Raw genomic sequence first — 11,535 nt, 5'->3', positions numbered from 1 at the left:
TGGATATAAACCCGCTTGCAAAATCATGAAATTTCAATAGTATAAATCAATTTTTTGGGAACAAGAATGAAAGGATATTCTTGTTCAAGCCCCACATACCTTGATTATGATTTTGGAGATGAAGAAACTTGCTATAAACTTCTTTCTCGCACCCTTGAGCTAAATTCTTGATGCCTTTGACTCGGAGAACTCGATTCTTCAACAACTCAGTGAAATATATGGAAGATTTCTTAAATTTCTTAGAGAAAATTTGGATTTGGAAATGGAAGAGAGAAACCCTAGCCCTTTTTTTGGATGGAATGGAAGAGAAAAATAAGGATTTTCTCATCTATTTGTATATATATAGTAGCAAAGGACGGGTGGAAATACCAAAATACCCTTGAGCAAATTCTAGAACTGGAGCCCAATTTTTGGTCCTGGCGTGACGCACCACAATCGCGGATCTTCACTGGATTTTAACAATTGGGAAATTGCACAGTGGCGCGACGCGGTGAAGTCACTTTTGCCAACTTGGTCATGACCTGGAAGGGCACCACAACGCGGAGGAATCGCATTAGTGCACTGGAATTTGACAACTCTGAAATTGAGCCTTGGCGTGACACGGTGAAATCACGGAGGCTCACTGGAAAATGACAATTGTCATTTTAGCTGGCTCCGCGATGCGCTGAAGTGCCAGTTGGCATACTGTCTCACTAAAATGGCTCTAACTCCTCACCCGAGTGTCAGATTTGGGCGAATTTAGTATCGATGGAAAGCTTATTCAATTATACACATGACAAAAAGTAGAAATTAAGGAAATACAGAATGGTTTGAACATTAATAACTTTGGAAGTCATCTATATTCACTTGGGAAATGAACTTAGGCTTAAGGAATGATCGGGGTATTACACTAAGCTTGGTTGATTATATTATAAATTAAATTAGGAATGGCAGTCCTAAGACGGAGGTCTATCATAGACTACCTTTCTACTTCATATGAAGTAGTGGTATGATCTGTCTACACTCTACCCTCCCAGACCCCACTATGTGGGAATACACTGGGTATGTTATTGTTGTCATTATTGATTGATGTCTTATTTGTTTTAGTTATTATTAAGAGTCTAGATATTAAGATATATGTTCAGATCTATTTATTTAAGAGATGTGTATGTGTTGAGCCAATCGTATATCGAGATGAAAATTTGTAGAGAGAGGTGGCGTAAAGCCCCCAAGCAAGATCAATGTTGGGTTGATCCATTTAAAAGTAAAGAAAAAGGAAGAACAACCACATACACATAATGTCTTTTCTCATAAGTTATATATACATTTAGTTGTTTGTATACACATTGTATACGAAGAGCACCTAAGAGTAAATACCATACAAAGACTCAGAGAAATACGCATCAAGAGCCACAATTACACAGAATGGGCACTCAACTGATTTTGTGCAATCTCTGCTTCTAATTTGGACGTGGAAAATTCAGTAGTCTTTCTTTGTTTGTTTCTTTTTTCCCTCTTTTTTGGGAACCATTTTTCTTTCTCACAGATAAATTTTGTGGTATTTGTAAATACCATTTTTTCCATTGGTTTTTTGGTCTAAGAATAATGCCAAGGTGTTGTATATATAATGGCACTCACTTTGGTGATTTGTTCCTAGTCAGTAAGGTGAAACAGTTTGGGAGGACTATCCCTTTGTGCATTTGTGTTATTGTGTTGTTTGTAGTTAGATGGTGTTGTTATTCAGTTTTTGTTTATCGAAATGGCAAAATATGTACGAGTTCCAAGAGGAATTGGGTGATCTGATGGTACTTTAGGGTGTGTTTGTGTTGACAGTATTGGTTTTGGATGAGTTGTATCTTAATAGAGTAGAATTAATTCAAAAGATTTATATAATCAACCTGATCTAATGCTTAAACTGCTACAGGTTGCTAGCTTTGGTGGCTTAAACATTGATCTTTCTGCCTGGGAGGACAAGAAGAACCCTAGTGAATCTCGTTTTCCTGCTCAGGTGAGACAGTTTCTGAGCTAATGCTTAAGCTACTGCAGGTTGCTGCAGCTCTTGGCATTTTCTAAGGTTTACAATTTACTCATACCGTGCACTCTCCTTCTTGTTGAGACCATGTGTATTCTCTTCTTGTTGCATAAAGGTTGTAGTTTTATTTGTGAGACTAACCTGTTAATCTATATGGGCACCGTTTAAATTCTAATTTATATGTAAAACTTAACGGCCACCGTTTAAAGCCTAATCTATACATAAAACTTAACGGCCACCGTTTAAAGCCTACTCTATACGTAAAACTTAACGGCCACCGTTAAGTAAACAACCTTATATTAGTAAATAACCTTATAACCTTAACAGCCACCGTTTAACCGTATAACCTTATAACCTTAACGACCATCATTTAACCTTATAACCACCGTTAAGTAAACAACCTTATATTAGTAAACAACCTTATAACCTTATAACCTCCACCATTTAACCTTATAACCTTATATTAGTAAACAACCTTATAACCTTATAACCTCCACCATTTAACCTTATAACCTTATATTAGTAAACAACCTTAATTCCTTAACGGCAACTGTTTTACCTTATAACCTTATATTAGTAAACAACATTATAACCTTATAACCTTAATGGCTACATTTTAACCTTATAACCTTATATTAGTTCACACAGGAACCTTAGAAAACCCATTGCTTGCTTAAATGCCTAATTTCGAAGCAGTTTGCCATATCCATTCTCAGAAGATTCTAAGCAGATATATTTACAACTATTCTCACTGATTGAAGAAATTGACATGGTTGAATAGTGATACCCTACTAAAAAGAGGAATCCAAACTCATCAAATCTAATATGTCTCAAATTTTAAGATAACTTATCTTTTGTGTATATTTCCTTTTCCCATTAACTTGCAAATGGTTATACAAGCTGAACGTATGAGTGTATTTTCAATCTAGACCTTGTATTTTATTTTCTTTGACTCTTGACTAATTAGCAAGAATGAACAAGGACTTGGTTAGTATCATATAAAAATTAATAACCATGTTTCTGTCATGTTATGACTTTCTAATGGCCACTTTGTTTAATGTTGTATGTGTAGGAGCTAAAATTTAGATCGTGCCCTGTTGTGTTTGCATCTTTTTTAGGTGGACCAAAAGCATGCATGTATAAGGTTCTCCAGGTAAAGAACAATTCTTTGAAAAATGTAGTATGATCATCATTGCCAAATATGTACGTCAGTACATAAAACAGTTTGAAGTGTTTCATTCTTTTCTATCATAGTGTGTTTTTGTGATATGTATATATTGTGTTATAATTTATAAAGCATTGCAGCAGAAGAATGAAAGCGTTGCAATAGATGTTATGGCAACGGTTTAATGTTGTTGCAATAGAATCTATTGCAATAGTTCATAACCGTTGCAATAAATGAAAATAGGCGTTCCAATAAGTAATGAAATAGTTGTAATAGGTAGTCAAAAAGTGTTGCAGCAGAATAACAAAAGTGTCACAATAGCTGCTATTGCAACGGTTAGTAACAATTGCAAATACATCTATTGCGACGGTTCGTAAACATTGCAATAGATGAAAATAAGAATCTCAATAAGTCAAAAAATAACCATTGCAATAGGTCTATCCATGGCGACTGTTGACAGAAACTGTCACCATAGCACTACCTATGGCAACGGTTTAGACAACCATCGCAGAAATCGTTGATCGCAACGCTCACCTATGGGACGCTTGCTGAACCGTTACGATAGGTCTATGGCAATGGTTTTTTTGTCTATTGCAATAATTTTACAATCGTCACCATAGATCTAATTTCTGGTAGTGTCTCCTTAATATTGCTTGAAAACGTGACTCGAGTACAATTAATATTAAATTCAAATAGACCACCTTAACATTTCTTGAAAATGTGACTTTATGAAGAAGAAAATTTATAGATCGACAATAAAAAATAGTGAAAAGAAGATTTCATCTATTGCGGAGACTTATTACACACAAACTATATCATGATTCCTCACCATATAACAATGTAATACTAATAGCTCACAATATATTGAGGAGTTAAATTATTTCCCCAATTGGGATTTCAAATCTCAAGTTAAAGCAATACTAAAACAATTGAATAGATAAAGTTAGTAAAGCAGAGAAGAGTTGGAGATTTCATACCTGATATTATTCGATTTCAAGATTGGGGTGGCGATTGTGATTGTTTTCTATACTTTAGCGGCCCTTTTTTGGGTTAAAATTAATGTTCGTATTGAAAACACCTAATCAAATAGAAACGAAGTCGAAAGAAAACAAATTAAATTGACATAGTTCAATTTGGTGTTCGACGTCTACTTTTTAAAATCGTAAATAATGAATTGAATGACATTTGATAAAAATTGAATCAAAGAACAAAACATGCACTTTTACTCAACAACTTGACAACATAAATCATACTAATATGAATGAGAAGTAAAATTCAGAAAAACACGCCTTCAAATCCTCTCGTAGTCGGCACGAAGTCTCAATCATACATCTACATAATTTTTCTTTACCTGCACATCATGCGAAAATCAATAAATAAAATTATAATAAATCATAACATAAAGAAAACGATAATAAAAGATGCATAATATTTAATATAATTGACCTACAAATTAAAAGCTAATATTCAAAAACACAAAACTAATTTTCTCTTGAACATACTCTTTAACCATTAAATTGTGAATGTTATTCTATTATATATTAAAAAAAAAAAGAATGCTCAATATATAGAGGTCCAAAATTTTTCCTTTTAAAAATATTTGATCAAATATAGAAGAAATCTAGTCTAATTACGGAAACTTTTTTCATAAAAAACTAATTATTGTTGAAAATAAGACAAACGAAATTACCATAAAACCTAACACTACTTGTTTTTTTATTTCCTTTTTGAGGAGAGATGCGTTTTTAATTCGAACATAAAAGAAATCTAGTCTAACTAGGAAAAATTTTCCATAAAAAATTAATTATTGCTGAAAATAAGACAAACAAAATTTCCCTAAAACCTAACACGACTTGTTTTTTTATTTCTTTTTGAGGTGGGATATGTTTTTAATTGAAATAATAATTTATCAAAATAGTAAAAAGACGTTTTTGTCTATTAAAGAATTTTTTATTAATAGTAAAAAGTTCAAATCACTTTTCTAAGAATCTTTATATATTTAATATATTATATAGATATATAGATTATAGAGATATGTTGTTTTTCCTCTCACCTCACTATTAATGTAGTTTATTAGTTTTCCTTAAATTCATCTTTCTACCTTCTATTTCTATAGTTTAAATATATTTATATATTTTATCATAATTTATATTTCTCTTAATTTGTTCTATTTATATGACATATTAAAAATCTCTCTCTCTTTCTACACACACACATATATATATATATATATATATAAAGGATGCTTACAAATATGTTGATGTGGCATACTTTTAAGGTCATCATTCATAATTTATTTATTTATTTAATTTTTCTTCCTTTTAATCTATAAAATTTGTTAAAAAAATATTTAAAATTCCTTATTTAGCTCTCTTCAGTATTACTGTAATATGTTGCTCTTCCTCTCCTCTCACTGTTAATGTAATTTGTTAGTTTCCTTAAATTTCTTTTTCTACCTTCTATTTCTATAGTTTAAACATATTTATATATTTTACCATAGTCTCCAATTTTCTTATTTTGTTTCTATTTATATGACATATTAAAAACGTTAAAGAATTATTTCTTAATTACTCATATCTTTTTCAATTTACAAAATTCAAAAGCCATTGTCATTAATTTAGTAAATTAGTAAGCTTTTTTTTATTTTTTTAATTGTTAAAAAAACGATGATATGGCATGTTTTTTTTATTGTTTTCATTTTTCCTCTTTCTCATTCATTTAATAATTTTTATTTATTATTTATGTACTATATTAATTAGACATTAGCAATAATTAAATATAATATCCTCTTACTTAAATGAAGAAAAACCTTGCCTAATAATGGGCGTACCATCCGTAACCATAATCTCAACATTACAGTAATATTACACATTGCAGTTTTTATGCTCAACATTTGCAGCATAATTATCCATTATTTATTTCTTTGATTGTAACTTACATCTCATTTAAACTCATTAAATATAGGAATTACCCTAAAAATATGTTTTACCTTCTGATAAAAACAAACTTTCCTTGATGTAACTTTCGTTTTAATACCAATTCTACATATTTTAAAACTTTATAAATCTTCTTCAGTGAAATAAAATTTAAAAGCTTTGTACATTATCTTTGTAGTAGGTATCTACTTTATTCATATTTATGAATGAACCCAAATGTATACTGCTTGTAAGTTTCTTCTTGGTCATAGGAAAGAGAGATAGGCAGGCAGGCAGGCAAACTAACAGGTAGGTAGACAGGCAAATAGACAGACTAACAGGCAGTCAGGCTGATAGATAGATAGATAGATGGATGGATGGATGGATGGACGGACGGATGGACGGATGGATGGATGGACAGACAGACAGACAGATGGACGGACGGATGGAATGACGGATGGACGGACGGACGGATGGATGGATGGACGGACGGATGGATGGACGGACAAACAGACATACCACAGACAGACAGACGGATGGACGGGCGGACAGACGGACAGATGGAGTGACAGACGGACGGTCAGAGCGACAGAGCGACGGACGGACGAAGAAGCGACGAATGGACAGACGAACACAACGACGGACGGATGGATTGGATGGATGGATGGATGGATGGATGGATAAATACATAATGGATAAATGGATAGATAGATAGATGGATAGATAGATAGATAGATGAATGGATAGATAGATAGATAGATAGATAGATAGATAGATGGATAGATTGATGGATAGATGTATGGATAGATAGATAGATAGAGAGATAGATAGATAGGTGGACGGATGGAGCGACGGACGAATGGATTGGATGGATGGATGGATTGGATAGATGGATAGATAGATGGATAGATGGATAGGTGGGTGGGTAGATGGATGGATGGATTGGTGGGTAGATGGGTGGATGGGTGGATGGATGGATGGATGGATAGATAGATAGATAGATAGATAGATAGACGACGACAACGGCGACGGATGACGAACGACGGACGACGGACGACGGACGATGGACGACGGATGAACGGATGAAGGGATAGAGGGATAGAGGGACGGATGGTGGATCGAGGGACCACAGACCGTAGACCGGACCGACCGGACAGACGAACTGACCAATGGACTGACCGACGGACCAACCGATGGACCAATCGACCGACGGACCGACAGACTGATGGACGGACGAACGGATGGAGGGACGGAGGGAGGAAGGGAGGGAGGGACGACAACCAGACCACGAACCAGGGACCGCGGATCGGGGATCGAGGACCGAACCAAACTTACTAACTGGACCGACCGAACAGATCGACAGACCGACAGACAGACAGACAGACAGATAGACAAACAGACAGATAGATGTTATAACTTTTAACGTATGATATATTACATGAGACACGAATAGTGAATATTCTTGTGTGATTTATTCAGGTGTCTTCGAAGTCACTGCTAGCTTGAATTTAGTGAGGTAGTAAAAATATCCAACTAAGTGCAAATAATTGAATTTGATCTGTTTGAGTTTGGAAACTACAAAATTCTTTATATTTCAATATTATGAAAATATTACTTTACACGTTTGATGCATCTTTAAATAATCGCGCATAGCATGAACAAGTTACCTAGTTGTATAATAATATATAAATATAAATATAATGGACAGAATCTGTTTCTCTCTCCTTTGGTCTCTCTCTTCTTTCCCATTTATCTCCCACTCTCCCTATAACGCTCGTCCAATTTATCTCATCGGTGAGTGTGGGTTGCCACTATTTTGAATTCGGCTACGATAAGCCAGTGGACTGCACCATACACAGGCAAGAGTTAGAATAAGACAGACAAGAAAAAAAGAAAGGAGAAGCAGATTTTGTCCACAATCGGACTGGAGAAACTCCGATGACAATATTACGGCGACCAGTTTCCACATAAATTTGCCGGAATCCAACAAGCAAGCAAGAGCAAGAAACTTGTTCTATAAGCATATCCCGGTGACTTCTAACCCTTACACTTTATTTTATCTCACTATTTCTAGTATTTTAACTACCTTTAAATTTGACTTCTTTAATTTGGTGTGGATTGTATTAGTGTATAGTGTTTGTTGTTCTTAGTATTTGGCTGTGTAGGGTACTTTACGTGTGCCTTCTATTGATATTACTATTTTTGAGCTATTATTTTTGTTTGTTTAGTAGTGGATTTGGTAATTCATGGTAGACTAGGATCATGTCCAAGGGGCTGGGGGTAGGGTCGGGGTCTGGTATTGGGTTAGGTTTAAGGTATGAGGTGAGGGGTGGTATGAGAGGGGGTAAGTGTGATGCGAGAGATGATAGATTGAGGGTATGGTCTTGGAATATAGAAACCCTTTAGGATAAGTCCATAGAGCTTGTAAAGATTCTTAGAAAGAGGAGAATCAATATTTCATGTGTCCAAAAGACCAAATAGGTAGGTTCTATAGATAAAGATGTGTATGGGTACAAGTTGTGGTACTTAGGTAGTGAGAGGCATAGGAATGAACTTGGTATCTTAGTAGATGAAGAGCTTAGGGGGTAGGTAGTAGGGGTTAAGAGGGTTAGTAATGGGTTGATAACTATTAAGTTAGTCATTGAGGGGTTTACTCTGAACAACTGTAGTGCTTATGCGCCACAGGTGGGCTTGGGCGAAGAGGATAAGAAGATATTTTGTGAGGTTTCAGAAGAGGTGGTAAGGGGCGTCCCTAGCTCGAGAAGATTTTAATATGAGGGGATTCTAATGGGCACATCGGGTCATTGCCAAGAGGCTATGATGATGTGTATGGAGGCTTTTGTTTTAGGGATAGAAATGATGAAAGAGCTGCTCTTTTGGATTTTGCAAGGGCCTTTGGGTTTATGGTAGTGAATTTGAGCTTTTCGAAGAAGGGGGGTCACGTGATTACCTTACCAAGCAGGATAACCAAGACTCAAATTGACTTTTTATTACTTAGGAAGGAGGATATAGCATTGTGTAAGGACTGTAAGGTCATTCCGGGTGAGAATCTTTCAACCCAGTATGGGCTTCTAGTGATAGACTTTGTTATCAAGAAGGGAAAAAAAAAAGGGCAGGGAAGTCAACCCAGAATTAAATGGGGTGGCTTAACTCTAATAGAGCACTTAATATAGGGGAGAAGGTGGTAGGGATAGGGGCATAAACATATAGGGAGAACATGGATAGTATATGGGATAGGCCTGCCTGTTGCATCAAGGCGACTGTTAGAGAGGTGTTGGATGTCTCGAGGGGCCGGTCTATCCAGCATCGGGGGGCTTAGTAGTGGAATGGAAAAGTTAAAAGAAGGTGGAGGATAAGAAGGCAGCTTTTGCTAAGTTAGTTGAGAGTAAGGATGAAGAGGAGCAACGGGTGAACAGGGAGGCATACAAGTTAGCTAGGAAAAGGGCTAAGTTAGTAGTTACGATTGCTAAGACAATAACATTTGAGAGCTTGTATCAATACTGAAGGAGAAATGAGAGAAAAGGAGGTTATATAGGCTTGCTAAGGCTAGGGAGCGTAAGGGTCATGATCTTGACCAAGTGAAGTGCATTAAGGGAGAGGATGGCAGAGTATTGGTGAAGGACGTTCACACTAAGAGAAGATAGCAGTCGTATTTTCATAGACTTTTGAATGATAGGGGGACAGAGATATTGTGCTAGAGAAGTTGGAGCATTCAGAGAAATGTTGTGATTTTGGTTATTATCTGCATTTTAAGGTGGAGGAGTTCAGATAGGCTATTCCCAAGATGAGAAGGGGTAAAAGATGAGGCTTAACAAAATTCTGGTAGATTTTTGGAAGTATACTAACGGGGCAGGTTTAAGGTGGTTAATTAATTTGTTGAACGACATTTTTAAGACGGTGAAGATGCCCGAGGAGTGGAGATAGAGTACGATGATTCCTTTATATAAGTACAAGTATGACATTTAGAGCTGCAACAACTACTGAGGTATTAAGTTGTTGATTCATATGATGAAGATTTGAGAGAGGGTGGTCAAGCGGAGGTTGAGAAGGATCCTGTCTATTTTGGAGAATTAATTTGGATTTATGCCTGGTCACTCGACAACAAAGGCAATTCAACTTGGAAAAGGCATGCGACAAAGTCCCTAGGGAAGTTCTGTGGAAATATTTAGAGGAGATAAGGGTCCCGGTGGTTTACATCAGATTGATTAAGGACATATATGATGGAGTGAAGACTCGGGTGAGGACAGTGAGAGGGGATTTAGAGCATTTTCCTGTCTTAAAAGGGTTGCACCAGGGATCAACTCTCAGTTTGTTTTTATTTCCCTTGGTGGTGGATGTGTTGACATGACTTATCCAAGGAGAGGTGCTTGGTGTATGTTATTTGTGGATGATATAGTTTTGATTGGTGAGACACGAAAAGGTGTTAATAATAAATTAGAAGTTTGGATACAAACCCTAGAGTCTAAAGGATTCAGATTTAGTAGGACCAAGACGGAGTAGTTGGAGTGAAAGTTTAATGACTTGAGGCAGAAGGATGAGGTGGTAGTGAAGTTAGATTCTCAGGTGGTTTGTAAGAGGGATAGTTTTAAGTATCTTTGGTCTATAATTTAGGGTAATGGAGGGATTGATAAGGATGTCTGTCAACGTATTAAGGCAGGATGGATGAAATAGAGCTTGCCTCGAGAGTTTTGTGCAATACAAAGGTGTGTCTCTCAAGTTTAAAGGTAAATTCTATAGAGTTGCAGTCCGTCCAGTTATGCTATATGGAGTAGAGTGTTGGCCAGTCAAGAACTCTTACATCTAAAATTTGAAGGTGACAGAAATGGGGATGTTGCGGTGGATGTGTGAACTTACTAGGAGTGACAGAGTTAGTAATGAGACTATTCAGGAGAAGATAGGAGTAGCATCAGTGGAGGACAAGATACGGAAAGTGAGGTTGAGATGATTTGGGCATGTGATGACGAGGGGCACTGATGTCCCAGTTCGTATAGGTAAGATGTTGTCCTTGGAAGGTTTCTAGTAGGGTAAGGATAGGCCGAAGAAATATTAGAGAGAGGTGATCAGACGTGATATGGAGCAGTTATAGCTTACTGAAGACATGATCCTAGATAGAAAGATTTGGAGGATGAATATTAGGATAGAGGGCTAGTGCGTGTGGAGGAGTCATAGGCAGTAGTTAGGAGTGATGTGGTATAGCTTGGCTAGTAGTCTTAGGGCCTTGTGCATAGGTTGGAGATTCTATTTAGGAGGGTTGGGGGGAGGTGTGTCTTTGGTTTGTTAGTGTATAGTAATGTTTTGTAAGTGTTATATCTCTTTTATTTCTCCTTGTTTCATGATTTATAACAACTTTGATTATTGTCATTTTGTCCTATTGAAAATAGTCTCTCTACCTCCTCGGGGGTAGTGGTATGGATTGTGTACATTTTACCTTCTCCGGACCTCAC

The sequence above is a fragment of the Capsicum annuum genome, chromosome 10, assembly GCF_002878395.1.
Source record: "Capsicum annuum cultivar UCD-10X-F1 chromosome 10, UCD10Xv1.1, whole genome shotgun sequence".
Taxonomy (NCBI): domain Eukaryota; kingdom Viridiplantae; phylum Streptophyta; class Magnoliopsida; order Solanales; family Solanaceae; genus Capsicum; species Capsicum annuum.
The sequence above is the reverse complement of the archived record's forward strand: the minus strand, read 5'-3'. Positions refer to the sequence as shown.